At 45.6% G+C, this 14,799-nt stretch overlaps 1 protein-coding gene across 1 annotated transcript in view; it reads left to right on the forward strand.

Moving 5' to 3' along the window:
* Positions 1–6,303: 6,303 nt before the first annotated feature.
* SEPTIN7 (septin 7) overlaps positions 6,304–14,799 on the forward strand; it is a 75,811-nt gene continuing 67,315 nt past the window's right edge. Inside the window, exon 1 of the mRNA XM_082753914.1 lies at positions 6,304–6,329. The gene's annotated coding sequence lies outside the window, so the exon portion shown is untranslated. The remainder of the gene's footprint in view (positions 6,330–14,799) is intronic.

Raw genomic sequence — 14,799 nt, forward strand, 5'->3', positions numbered from 1 at the left:
TACCAGGTGCAGTCCCACATGGCAGATCTGGGAGCCAAGTCATGTGCAGGTCAGGAGAGCGAGCGCAGCCATGGAGCCTGAACCTGCCTGCACGGAGGGCGCGGGGTGTCCCTGAGCTCTGGGGCGCAGGGGCCAGGCCAGTCCTGGTCAAGGCTCCAGCCTGCAGGTGTGAAGGAAGAGGCCCATCGCCTTAGCAGTGGGGCCAGAGAGGAGCCCAGTAGCCAGAGCTGCATGTTTCCCAGTAAATGAAAAGGGACAAAGTGATTAAAATGCCAGAAAATGGTACAATCGGTAACACTTTCACAGAATCACAGAATTTCTAGGTTGGAAGAGACCTCAAGATCATCAAGTCCAACCTCTGACCTAACACTAAGAGTCCCCACTAAACCATATCCCTAAGCTCTACATCTAAACGTCTTTTAAAGACTTCCAGGGATGGTGACTCCACCGCTTCCCTGGGCAGCCTGTTCCAATGTCTAACAACCCTTTCGGTGAAGAAGTTCTTCCTAAGATCCAACCTAAAACTCCCCTGGCGCAACTTAAGCCCATTCCCCTTCGTCCTGTCACCAGGCACGTGGGAGAATAGACCAACCCCCACCTCACTACAGCCTCCTTAAGGTACCTGTAGAGAGGGATAAGGTCGCCCCTGAGCCTCCTCTTCTCCAGGCTGAACAAGCCCAGCTCCCTCAGCCGCTCCTCGTAGGACTTGTTCTCCAGGCCCCTCACCAAATTCGTCGCCCTTCTCTGGACTCACTCAAGCACCTCAATGTCCTTCTTGTAGCGAGGGGCCCAAACTTTGCTGCAACTTTGCAACGTTTGCACCTAAGGCCTTGCTTTGGCATACTACTTAATACCTCAGGTCCAATTTCAAGTACTGGGCATACCATTGCTCTGCTGTTTGCAAGGACAAAGCCTGATTCAATACTCCTAGTGTGATGTCCTTTAGTCAAAAGCGTACAACTGGGAAATGCAAAGCACAGCAGCTGCACTATGTACACAGCACTACTTTCTTATCAGCACCCGTCATTTACTTTTGTAGAATCAACGTTCAGATGTAAGTATGGAGAATAAAATAAAGAGCTGACTACTGTATACAGGAAATTAATTTCTTTTTCTTCTATACTGTTTTACTTCCAGAATGTCAGGGGAAAAAATAAATCTGTCAAGTATTTGCACAGGACATCCATTCTAAGCTAAAAAATACATTTTTCTTTTGGAGAGCAGAACTTCTTCCCTTCAACAAGAAAAATATAATGCAGTGCCACATTGCATTAAGCGTCTAAGTACTTTTTCCCTAATCTAATATGCAAAGGATGATGGCAGTACCTTCTACCACAGTAGGAAGCATTTGCTAATGCAAACAGGCAGCCGGGGCTGTCCCAAGGTGTCGGTGTGTGCAGACCCTCTGCGCCCTCAGGACTCTGCTCAGGCACAACGGTTCACTGGGGTGTTCGCTTGGCTGCAGCACTGGGCATTAATGATTACACACCTGGGTATGCAGAAAGTCTCTTAAGGATTTACCGAGACCTGCCCAGCCCAAGTGGGGCTTACTTATTAACAAATAAACAAACAGAGAGGTGGAATTACCAGCCACGTGCTGCACGCTTTGCTTCTGGTCCTCCCAGCAGTCGGTCCTGCCTGCCAGTGGAGGGGGGGAAAGGGGAGAGGGGCATTTGCTTCGGGCTCCGACTCTCCGGAGTAGCAAATCTATCTCATGATCTGCCCGTTCACTGACTCGCCTTCTGTGAGCGCTGTGGAAACAACATTGTAGACGGTGCATTTTTCAAATAGTTTCACGTTACTGGAAATCTTCTGTATTTCCCAAGCCACGCGTCTTTCTCAAGGATCACAATGGTGTAGAGCACTGGACAAACTTCCACAAAGGTTGGCTCTCACCTCACTTAATGAAGCAATCCTAATTGGTATGAATACATGACTAAGGGCTAAGCTCCCTTCGTGCTTCTACTGATCTATATTCTCCGCTACACAACCATGACTGCACAAAGCAACCATTTTCTACCTTCAACAATCAGTGCATGTGTGTGCCTCTCACAAGGATCACATCACTGGGTCATAATCTATCAAAGCCTCTTTCTTCAGATAATTGAAGTAATGGATGTATACCAGGATGATACAGTAAACACACTACAAAACAACAGATGCTGTATTTTTCCCATAGCAATTGTTTAATAGAAGCCTGTATGTGGAACTTTGACAGCATTGTATAAGCATTTGCTGATGAACGTAGCTCTTTCTTAGTGCTGCAGAGCATTTTTTAACCAGCAAACGGTGGGACTTAAGGAGGGGGCCCAGAGAGGCACACTTGACGTTGTTTCATTCGCATGTTCCTAGGATCATGTTATAGGTAGCAGCCAAAGACGACAGCTATGGTGGCAGCACTGGGAATAGTTGGGATAGCAGGTTATTGTGCAGCTTGGGAGTTAGCAAGGGGTTTCTGTTTGGTGAGAGCCCTTCTCTGAACACAGAGCAACTGAGGGCCTGGTTCTGGAAGCCTTTACTCACACCAGTGGTCCTACAGTTTGCACGTCTCAAAATAGGAAAGGGCTGATAGATGAGACATCAGGGCCCAATCAGATGTGACACCAGATGCCTCAAACTATTGTTGCTCTTTGTATTGCCATTGTATTGGTCTGTTTCTTGTGCTAGGGAACAAAGCAGAATGAGAGTATTTACACAGCAATCATCCAATGTAAAGGCAACAGATGTCTAGGAGGGAACAGAGTGTAAAGACAGAAGACACTACTGGTCAGCATGACAAGCAGTGGTCAAAGAGCAGTTGAGATCTTGATAGGCATCACCATGAAGCTGAGATTTAAGGATGGGTTTGAGGGAGGATACTGTGCTTATTATTTACCGTTGAGCATCCTCAGCCTCGTGTCTTGAAAGAGATAGATTGTTTTTGGGAATGGGAGTTTGGGACTTCCACCCATGTGGTATAACCGTACTGGTTGTTTTGGCAAATGAAAGCTTGGTGTGCAAAGTCCTGCTCGAGTTGCACAGCTCAGAAGGGTGCTGCAAGCATTGTGCCAACTGAGCAAGCATGATTCAGTCTGGAAACACACTGTTTGTACCCTACAAACACAGGAGGCACTGCAGTTGCCATCCAGGAGCAAGGCAGCAGGGCACATGTGCCGTAATTCTAACACATCCCATGCTGAAGCTGGTTCACCTAGTGAGTCACATCTGCTTGCATTAAAAAACAAAACAAAACAAAACAAAACAAAACAAAACAAAATAGTCTTCATATGTCTCATTGGCAAGAAGACATGAAAACTGGCTAGGCTGGCTGGGAACCAACCTGGCAGCAACCCTAGTCAGTACATTTTGTAAATAAGGTGAGTGGGTTTTGTTTCTATATCTGAGGACAAGAAGGACACAAACTGGTTCTGCATTATGGCAGGTAGCACTCTGTATTTAACCTTGCAAAGTGTTTTACTAATTTCACCAAAAAAAAAAAAAAGTAATAAAATTGCATCTTCTTTCAAAAATCAACTTACATAGAATCTGAAGAGTCTTGAAATTTACTTGCTGAGTTCATTTCTTCAAAGTTTGGTGATGATTTAGGGAAGCCTGTTATTTTTGAAGGCAGAACAGCAGATCACCGCAGGAATGTAAAAGGTTGAATTTGTTATATCTTACACTGAACACAATATTCTTTCAAACTCAGGGACCCATTTGCATTTGTTTCATTTCTTCTCAAAATGCACACAATTTTGCAGAATCTTCCTAACCCCATAAATTACCGTATGAAAAGAGACCTCCCCCCCCCCAGCTATTCACAACACAGAAAAATGGGACATTAACCTCACATAAAACCCACAGGCTTGCATCTTGCTTCCTTATTAAGTCTGTGCCAGTTTTGCAGTAGATTTCACAGGTGCAAGCTCACTGTTGTTTTTTTGTTTGTTTGTTTTTTCCCAACGATCAATCCATGAAGTACAAGAAAATTACTTTAAAAGTACCATTCACTTTTTAAAGAGATCCCCAACAGTTACATACCTCAGCCATTTTCTCAGCATATCTGAAGACCAAAATACATTTTCTGAGGAATTTGAAGCCTGTGCTACAAGAAGAAAACAAGTATTACTCACATTGTTTGTTTTCCCGCAATGTATTTTTATGGGAGAGCTGTGGGGACCATATTCTGTATTCAGTGAACAACTTCTGTGATGTAAAAATGTCTCTTTTTGGTATTCAGATAACCATGAAAGCAATGCAGCTGTATCTCATTGCCATGGACATTACCACCTAAACCAACCAGAATGCAAAAAAGGTTATTTCTTACCTCATCCATTGTGAAAGACACAGATTTATGAGATAACATTTGGCAGTCCTGTGACCAATGATAATAAAAATCTCTTTCCCTTGGGCATCCAAGAACCACAGTATATTGTAACACTTCCAGTTTTTAAACAGTGCTGAACCACATTGCGCAGGGTTGCGTATCTTTCTGAAAAAAATGATGCATTTCTCACTGTTGCTGTGAAAAGTACTTGCTTATCAAATACACCAGAAAAAGTCAAGTAAGATATTAGAAAGAATTTCTGGAAGCCAAAAATGAACCAAGGACCATCTTAGCGTCTTCATTGCTGCTCTTTTCTGCCTTGCTACAAGCCTACCTACAAAAATACTGTATTACTGCCATCTTCACTTTTGCCAACTGAAATGGAAGTTGCTGCTTTCATCCTTCTAGTAGCAGATCATGCTCTTAAAACGTACCTTTAATAACAGCAGAAAGGAGTTAAGCCATAGATAAAACAAATTTGAGTATTTTTCTCATTTTGGTGAGTACCTTTTTTTTTTTTTTTTTTGTACTAGAGAAACATACTGTGTCTCGTGAAAAAGGCAAGGCACAGACCATGCTCAGAAATCCCTAACACAAAAGAAAGCATGTTATGTTTCAAATCACACATCATAAATATAGGTATCCACTATTGAAGTTTGAGCATGAAACATACAAAGAGTTTAAATGGCTCCAAAGAGATGTCCCGAGTATATAAAGGAAACACAACATTGAGATACGTAGTTGAAAAGGAAAGGCAAAAGTAGTTTGTTTGTTTGTTTGATTTTTCCTCTTTTAGTGTGCATCCTTTTCCAGGATCACTTATCCACCATGACCGAGTTTGCTCTGACTGGTAAGGGTGCTCCTGAGGTATCAGCACCACCCCAGACCAGCCCAAACGCTGTCTTGGCAGTGTGATTTTCAGCGCATTCATCTCCTGGCAGGATTTTATCTGGCCAACAGCTGCCTTCAAACAGTATTTTTTTTTTAACGCGTTTTCATTCGCTGCTGGGACGTGCGCGCCAAGTCATCCCCCGCCGATGGCCAGAAAGGCGAGACTTTAGCGGCGACGATGAATGCCTTGGCAGCCCCTTCCCTCCTCCGTCCCGGCGGCAGGGCTCACACCTGCCTCAGAAAATCCCCCGGGGAAGTGGAACCCCCCGGGCCGAAGGCTGCCCGCTGCCCCCCGGCGCTGAGGGGCGGCAAGTCGGGCCCGGAGCCGCCACCGCTTCCCGCCGAGCTGTGAGGGGAGATGGGTGGCGGCTCTGTGAACGCGGCGGAGATCGTCAGTAGGGTCCCGAGCACTCCTTTGTGAGGGGAAAGAGCCCGGCGCCATCCCCAGCCGGGTTCCCCTCAGCGGGGACTCGGCGTGAGGGAGCGGCCCCGGATCCTCCCACGCCAACTGCGTGAGCGGGCGTGCGAAGGAAGCGCGAGGCGACGCAGCGCTCGCTGGGATGCGCGAGCGGCGCGCGGCATAACGGCGTTCCGAGAATAGCCCTAGTGAAAAGGGGGAGGAGGGGATGGGATGAAGGGACCGTAACCGCCTCGCTCTGCCCCTCCGAGCCGGCGGCCATCTTTAGTCCGGGCAAGCCCCGCGAGCGCTGGCGTTGCGGCGTGCACCCGCTTCCAAAATGGCCGCCGGGCGGCCCCTTTTCCTCTGACACGGGGGGCGGGCGGACACACGGCGGCCGGGCCCGGCGGCGCGGGAGGCGGGCGGAGAGACGTGGGGAAGGCGGCCAGCCCCGCACCGAGCCGCTGCGCGCCCGGGGAGGCGGGCGTGTGAGGCGAGGGAGGGACGCTAATTGCGTCCGGCGCGCGCGTAGGCGCCGTGCGGAAGCGCCGCGGCCCCTCTGCGGCGTCGGCGTAGAGGGCGTTGGAGAATCGGCGGGCGGCGCGCGGGGAGGAGGAGGAGGAGGAGGGCCGGGGAGGTGGGGGCAGCTCGGTCCGCGCCGCCGCGGCGGAGGAGGGAGGGAGGGCAGCGAGCAGCCGGAGCCCAGCGTCAGCAGCGACACTGTCGGCGCCATGGGTGAGTCTCCAGCCCGAGGCCGTGACGGCGTGTGGGAGCGCCGGGGGCTCCATGATGGAGGCGGGCGGGCGGGGGGCTGCCTTCCTCACTCCTTCCGGCAGCCGGGAGCGGGTCCGAGGGGTCCCCTCCGGGTCCCATCCGTGTCCCCCGGTGTCCCTCGGTGTCCCCCGGGCCGCTGCGAGCTGCCCCCGGCCCCCCCGCCCCGCGCTCACTTCCTGCATCGTGCGCGAGGGCGGCGGGGAAGCGAAAATGCTAGAGGCATCGCTGCGCCTTCGGCCCTTTTTCTCCCTTTATTTTATTTTTTTTTTCCCCCTCCCTTTCTCTTTTCTCTCTCCCCCCCCCCCCCCCCCCCCTCAATCTCCCTCCTCCCCTTTTCTCGTTTTGCGCCCAAATTTGGGAGGGAGGAATTCGCGGCAGGAATTAAAGCAGGCTGGAAATATGCGGGGAGAGGAGCGGGTGGGACTGCGAGGAGGAGGAGGAGGAGGAAGGGGCCGCCCGGGGATGGATGTCTGCTGGCAGCCCGGGGTCACCCAGCAGGTTGCAGCCTGCTTTCCCTCCACAAAACCGCTTCTTATTCTTACAGATCCCTACATTAAATTAATTATTATTATTTTTTTTATTCCCCTCGGCTCTCGGCCGCTCCTCACCTGCAGCGCCTGGCCTGGGCTGCGACTAAAAGCAGAGGGGGGATCGCAAGTGCACCCCCGTACCCCCAAAACCTGGGAGCAGTGCTCTGCAGGCAGCTCGGATGCTAGCCACTCGCTTGCCAGATGGGTCCTGCAGGGCGAAAGGCAGTGCTGCTTAATGTTTTGGGGCCAAGGGAAAGGCAGGGCTCCTGCAGGAATAATTGTAGCTGGCAACTTTAGGAAAAGCAGTGAAACTTATTTTACCGTGACGTTGTCAACTTCAGACGGAACCGGTTATGTACAGATGTAATTCTGTAGCATAACAGCCTTCAAGAATCTTCTGCGTGCAGTTGTATGCCACCTCCTGCTGACAAAACATCAGCGAACGCAAGGCTGTCAGAAGTATCCATGTTCTTTCATGTCCATTACGATCTCCCTCTGCTTCGCGCTGGCTTTAGATTACATGCCAAGAAAGAAATTCTTCCATGCGTAGGGACATCCGTGATCTATATTAATGTTGAGCCAAAAAAAAAAAAAAAACAAACATCCATGTGAGTGTATGGGCAGTTCCCTTGGAAGTTAGATGGGCCACTGCTTTATATCTTCACCAGAAGACAGATTGTACCTTCTTATGCAAGACATTTTCGTAGCAGTAGCTTTCTGGTATTCGATGCTAACTTCATTTCTGACCAGACACCAAAATAATAGTACTGTATTTCTGCTTTGTAATTGTCTGTGTGTAGTTTAAAGTCCTTGCCTGCTGAAATATTAGGAAATTTGATAAAATGTAGTTTAGTGTAGCATTAGGTATCTTTATTAGGTAGTGTAGCATTTAGGTATCTGATGCCAGTGTACTTTATAATGTTTATGTCTTGTTCACTTCTGTGAGATTACTGGCATCTCTGGCTGATGACTTGTACATATAAGAGCATTGTTTCCTGCTGGTTTCAGATAGCTGCTTTTTTTTAATTGTCTTTTAGCTAACATGTAAATAGCAGAGACCAATAAATAGAAATTTTACTTAGGAGAGCAAGTGTCAAAAAGATTTTACTTTAAAGGTCAGCAACTGCCTTGTCCACACAGAAACTGGAATCAAAATGCAAGAACATCACCTGTTCTCTGTCCACTGCTGTGGGGGAAAGGGTTGCTCCTTAGTCATTCTGAAATTGAAGCAAACATACCCAGAACCGTGTGTATCGGTCTGTGCTCTGATAATAACTCGCGGTATTTCCTTCAGTTTACCCACAAGGACAAGTGACGTGCCACAGTTAAAGTGGTACTTCGAATGTGAACTTAATGTGATGAAGAAATGTGTCTGTATATATGCACAGAAACTTCATCGTTTGTCTTAAGCAGAGATAAAGGATGAGACTTGTGCTTTTTGTAAGCAAAAATACAGTAAGTTCTGTTTTTTTTTGGTTGGATTTTTTTTTCCCATTAGAAGTGCGTGTAAGCATGTATGGTAGTGTGGTTTTTGGGTGTTTTCCCCTCTGACTGACTGCTGATATAGTGGTGCTTTCATTACTCTTAAATTTCTTAATTTTCAGTAACTTCCCCAGTGCTTTATTTTTCTTGTTTTTAATACCACCTTGAAATACACATTAATACAACAAATTACAAATGCATTACAAGGGCTACAGATCCCAACCTTGTTCTAAATACAGTTGGTGGAGGAGACTTTACCTTGGGGAGAGTGTAGGAGAGAGGTTTCTTCTCAGAACTGTATCGCGACGTTCATTTTTAGCATTAATTTATTGCCAGACTTCACTTAACCTGTCTAGACCAGAGATGTGTATGTATGAGCGACGTTCTGTTTTCTCTAAGTTCATTCTCTCACTCCCGAAATAAGCCAGTTAATTGCAAATGTGTTCTCTATAATTAGAATGGCATTTAGTCACCATTTAAGTAGTTTAGTTAAGTCTCATATAAATTAGTAATTCAAATTTTGGGTAGTGTTAGTCTCTAGGCGGACACAAACTGTCCTTAACAAGGCTTTGCCAGACTTGAACTGATGTTTATGAGATGTATTACAGAGGTGGGGATGGTGACACAGGTGAAGTAAGGAGATTTCTCAACTGCAAGGGCTAGAAACTCTGCTTGCAGAAACCAGTGACTTCCTGCTCACCTTGTCAGAGGGAGTTTCAGTTCGTGTATGTCAGTGGTGAGTCAAATTGGACTTTTTTTCCTGCCGCTGCCCCTTGTTTAATCACAGCATCACGATGGTTCCATAACGTCATTATGTAGCTGTTCGCAGTTTGTTCTGGTTTTTCCTTTTCAGTAAGGAATCAAAGCGCTCTTCACTTATGTAATGTGTAGTTTTGCTTTCTGCTTTGGTTTACTGCAGCTGCCCTGCAAAACCAGGCAATTGCTGCATTGCATGAGCATGGCTGTGAGGCTACAGAGCCTCATAAAGTTCTGATGCTTCGTGCTAAGTTAAAAATGGGAAAATAACCTGCAGGCTCACAAGCAGGTAGAAGACAGCGTGTATCCGCTGTCCTTTGGTTGGAATTTGAGCGAGAGGTACACAAGGCACATGGCTGACCAAACCTTGTTCTGATGTGCATCCCGGACTTCCTTTCTGCAAAAGCCACTTCATCCGACTTCTGCTTTTTGTGCTCTTCCACCTTCGTAAGTGTGCCCTGCAGAAGCTGTCTGCGAGTCGCGTGCAGAGCTCCCTGTCCAGGCCGGTGGTGCTGCTGCACAGGTTGGTGCGTAGCTTCCTTGGCCTTCCCACAGCCACTTCAGGCAAAGTTGTTCTTCAGTGGCTCTAACTCTGTACCTTATTTACAAACTGCTCTTTATAGGGCTGTTTTTTTCTTGCCAGATTTCCATCATTTAAAAGGGTGATGGTTCAGAATGCATTTGCAAATAATTGTGGAAACAATATTGCAGAACAATAACACTACCGGTGTTGCGTAAGTTCACTAGCTTCTGAATGTAACTGAACTACAACTGAGTGATTTCTTAGCGTAGAAGACTTGAAAAGCAATTTTTAGTCGACATTGACAATCGCTTCTCACGATGAAGGTTTTTAATTGATTTTTGCCCATTTTGCACTTAAATGTTTTGTGTGTGTGTTTGTTTATCTGAGTAGCAAAGCAGTTAGGACTTAAAAGCAGGGGGAGGAATGATTAAAACATCAGGGAGATTTCTCTTTCCGTTGACCCCTGTAGCTTCAGGAGGATCAATATTAGGATATGGCGTATTGTTCTAGTGTCAGCGTTTTTATAAGAGAGCCTTCTAAGGGAAGCTTGCATCATAATCACAAAAGATGAGAGATCTGAAGAAAGAAAGAATGAATCTGACTTGAGACTCTTTCATTCGACCACAAAGAGACCAAGGGGTGACAGTGGCCTAGAAGCATGTTCTGGAGGGAAAGAAAATCACATGGTAAACATTTTCCATTGTTTTGTGGTGAAGCGTGCTAAGAGCAAGGGCCTGAACGAGAGGAAGGGAAGCGAGGTATGAGGCATTCTCTTCCACGTGCTAGGTGAGACCGGGATGTTGTGCTTTGAAGTAGCAGTTTACCAGATCTCAATCAAAATAGTTACCTTCTCTGTAGAAAACAGTCTATCATAGACTAATGATCAGGCCTTTCAGAAAGTCAGTCTGATGTTGAAGGCAAAATTTCTGGTGTGACACTTGCCTAGAGAAGTGTTGTAAGTTACTGTAGTTGACACTGAAGAAAAAATCAAGATAATGTGAACGCTGATACTGGTGCCAGTGGTTGTCCCTGTATTGTGGGGAGGCAGATTATTAGAAGAAGAGCACATGAAAAACTGATTTTTTTTTTTTTTATATCTCATGCATTAAAAGAATATTCATGTAGTGATTTAAGATGAACTTTAAATAAGATGAAACTTAACCTAGGGAGATGGTCAGGATTGCCAAGAGTACTTGAGGGAATGGTTAGCATAAAGCTTAACTCATGTCTTTTCTGATAGTGGCTGAGTGGAGTGTTTTAGGCTCTTACATGCAAAATAATTATTTTACAGTGTACAGAAAATTTTAGCTGCCCAGCAATACTCATGAACAGCATCCTTTCCATGTGGTTCCCTTTCTTAAACACCTTTACCCCAGGATTTCATTGCTTACACTTGTGTAACTGGACTGCAGCTGAAAAAGACTTCCTTGCTTGTGTATTCACCTCTTCTATTTTGTGTTACCTCTGGTGTTCATGTGACTGGTATGACTAGATGAGCTTGCTGATGTAAATGAAAGCTAACCTTAGGGTAGGGTAGTTGTCAGCTGGATATTTGAGCTGATCTGGCTTGTTCTTTGGCTGTACAATTACCAGGGCGGATGGGAGGGAAGCCTAAGCTCACCCTGGTGGTATGGTTTCTGGGCAAATCTGTTGGCCAGTGGCTCGAAGGGAGGCAGTTAGCTGCTTTCCCTGCCCTTGCCGTGGTGCCTCTCTGGCCCTGCTCTTCATGGAGCTCAACTTGCAGGAATTGCTTTTTCCTCTCAGTTGAGCTCCCTGAACCTTGTCCTGTCGTGGGATCACAGAATTGTTGGCGCTAAAGAAAAGGCAAGTGTGCTATAGGCAGGAGATGGGACGTGGACCATTTTGGCTATAGATGGCTTGGTGCATCCCTAGTTCAGTGCCTGTTTTAGCCCAGTACTGCTGCGGAGAGACATGAGCTTGATTTTCTGTTCCCACCCCAACACCCTGTTTTTTTCCACTCCGTCCTAACGTAGGCTGAAGGCTGTGGTGGTGTGCCCAAGGCAGTGGAGATACGCGGCAGCTGATCTAGTTGTACAACTTGTTTACTGCCATTCTACCCGTGGTTAAGATAGGGAATGTGGAAAACCCCATCCCCTTGGAGCAAGGAGTGGCGGCAGCTCTGAAGGCAGCACTCTCCCCTCCGTGCCCAGCTGCTGACTGAGTTGAGGATCCATACGTGGATCCTCATAAGCCCTGACTGATGATGACTGCAGAAATCCTACAGTGCAGAGGGCCTTGTCCTAGCCAGATCCTACTGTGATGATGTTTTAACTGAGTTAAGATACTGCTTTTAGCTGACTTCTTGTCAAAAACAAAGTGGTCGTGTGAGGTATTAGCAGCTGCTGCTGGAGAAATGTGATTTTTCTGGAAGCTTTCTGACAGCAAACATTTTTCTCACTGTATAATCTTGCCAGTGCTCCCTGTAGCTTTTTAAAACAAGAATGCAAAACTCGGAGTTTATGACTCAAAATTTGAGTTCTGGATGCTGGCTCAAATGTAATTGAATGGTTTCAAGTTTGGGGCAGTGAAAATTCCCAAAGTGGTGCGAGTCCAAGAAACCCTTTTTTTTTTTTTTTTTTTTTTTTTTTTCATTTATTTCTATATATTTTTTTCGCTGCCTCTGAAAACAAACAAGACTTTGTAATTTTAGTTAGGTAAGGTATAGTAATAAACCAAGAGATTCGATATTAAATTAGTTTCCTGTTGAGAGGCGTGAAATTAAGGTCTGAGTAATCCCTTGATCATGGGCAAAGGGCGGCCAACCTATTTATTGCCTTCTATATGTATTTTTTTTTTTTATGTTTTTAGTAGTTGATGGAGAACCTCAACTCTGCGAACTGCTGCAGTGCTGTTTGCTGGAGCTCACGGACATCTCCTGTTGTTCAGCTGTGCCAAGTATTGACCTTCTGTGCTCTTATTTGCAGTTGGGCATCTGCAGACTTCAGAGCAGTGGAGGGAACATGACTTTGCAAGGAAGAGATGGAAGCAATGGAAGACAAGACTTTAAAGAGACCAGGGCAAAAGTTAGAGGATATGGTTGTGCAATCCTTTTTCAGACCTTGTGAGGTTGAGGACTCTCACAGGAACTTGCAGGAGCTTTCTTTTTAGTCAGTTAAAAGAAAATTGTGTTAAAGTGTTAGAAATTCCAAACAGTACTTAAGGCTGGGTGCTTGAAGGGAAGAGAAGAAGATGGGGATGTTGAACACCCGTTCTATAAACAATTAGCAAGGAAAGCTTGGAATTTCAACACAGACTTGTTCCTTACAAGCCATTTTAAATTGATTTAGCAAGTTACTTTTTTTCAGCTGATTGCTGTTTATTCCTTTATAGTTGTTTAACAAGGCATCTGCAGAAGGTATTCAAGATTTGCTGTGTTCTGGATCCTTAAGCAGTTGAAATTATCAGTGAATTCAAAATTATATCACGATTCAGTATTTCATGCATACCAGGTTATGGTACGTGAGTGCTAATGTGTTGGTAACAAAGGGAAGCTGACATCTTGTTCGTCTGAACAGATGCAAGAGTTGATTTTGGAGAAGACTTTGGAAGAGATTAAGATATAGCTTCTCCAAAGAAATGTTTAGAGATGGCCTCTAACCTGGTCGTGGAATGGATTTTGCTCAGCCCTTGCTTTGTGTCCCTGGCTTCCTGCCTAGCGGTATGCCTGCAAGTCATCCAGTGTCAGTATCCCCCTTTGGTAAAGGTGACTCGTTTTCCGTAAGGTTTATTCTTTTTCGCTGTAGGTAGTGAAAATGACCCTGTGTTTCTTGTTCTCTCCAGCTGTGTTCCCAGTTGTGAATCTTGGCTGTCAGGCACTCCGGTGTGGCAGCCAGGTAAGGAGAGGTGTGAACTCCCACTCTGAAACTTAGCATTGCTAATTGCAGCGGAGCTGCTCTGCTGCTCTGTATCTTGGACCGCGTAACGCATGCTCTTTGCAGCCAGCTTGGTGTCTAGTGCCAGGAATTAAAGTAGTTGGGAAGCTGGGAAACGAGCAGATTTGATGCTGCTGATCATCAGGATGGAGCTGTGGCTGTGGTCCTTGCAGTCAGTTGTGCACCTGAGGGAGCTGGACAGCTGGCGTCCTGAACACCGTCCCGAGGTTTGCCTTCCTATTTGAAAAATGTTTGCAGTAATCACTGAGGTAAAAATGGATTCCTTTAAGTGGAATAAATGAAATCCAAACTTAGGGTTTCTAACTGCCAGCTTATAATTACTTCTCATCTGTAAGATACCAATTATATATTGTAGTCATCTTAATATCATCCAGCTTTAATGTTATTATCAGTATGGACCATTCTTTCATATCAGGATGTTTCCCTGTGGGTTGCAATAGTGTGAGATCTTGATGGCAACCAGGCTTTACTTACTGTCTTCCCTACGTAGTAATTACAATGGAACAATTTTTCTGTGGTATCTTTCCAGCTTAAGAAATAGCTCAAAACAATGCAGGCAGCCAGCTGTGTTTCAAAACTTGGTAGCATCTGAGGTTAACACACTGACTGTTTCTATTAATTGGCATCATTCTTTGAAATAGCACCTGATTGTTATTTTTATCTTTTTGGTCTCATTAGAGTTCTTCCTATTATAAACGCAGCATTCCACAGGAAGTGTGGAAATAGTTAAAAAATAAAGTCTTCTAAATATTACTAATTTAAGAATATCCCAAGGCGCTTTTTTTGATTCTTGATGTGTCTTGCAGAAATACTAAAGCGTGAAAGTAAACATGATTTTAGAGTGCCCTGAAAATTCAGTTTGTAATTAAAAGCCTGACTTCTGTTAGCGATGAGATATCCTCATATGTTAATTTTTCCAAAGGAATTGCTTGTTGGAAACATAGGGATGAGCACTTTCGGAAGTGCCCAGTTCACACTGTTCTGGAGGGCTGTTTGTGCCAGCCCAAAAGGCAGTTAATAGTAAAAGGCAAGTGACAAGGACGTATCTCTTAGAAAGTTTTAGCTCGGCATGTCTGTCTTGGTGAAGCCTCCTGCAAGTCAGAACTTGAGGTATTTGGTACAGAAACTAGTGTAGGAAAATAAAAGAATATATAGGAAAGCAGATGGCTTCCATATGGGAACGGGTGGCATCCGCCATGCAGAAATACATGGCAAAAGCCCCTCAG

Source organism: Aythya marila (assembly GCF_965140915.1).
Source record: "Aythya marila genome assembly, chromosome: 2".
Taxonomy (NCBI): domain Eukaryota; kingdom Metazoa; phylum Chordata; class Aves; order Anseriformes; family Anatidae; genus Aythya; species Aythya marila.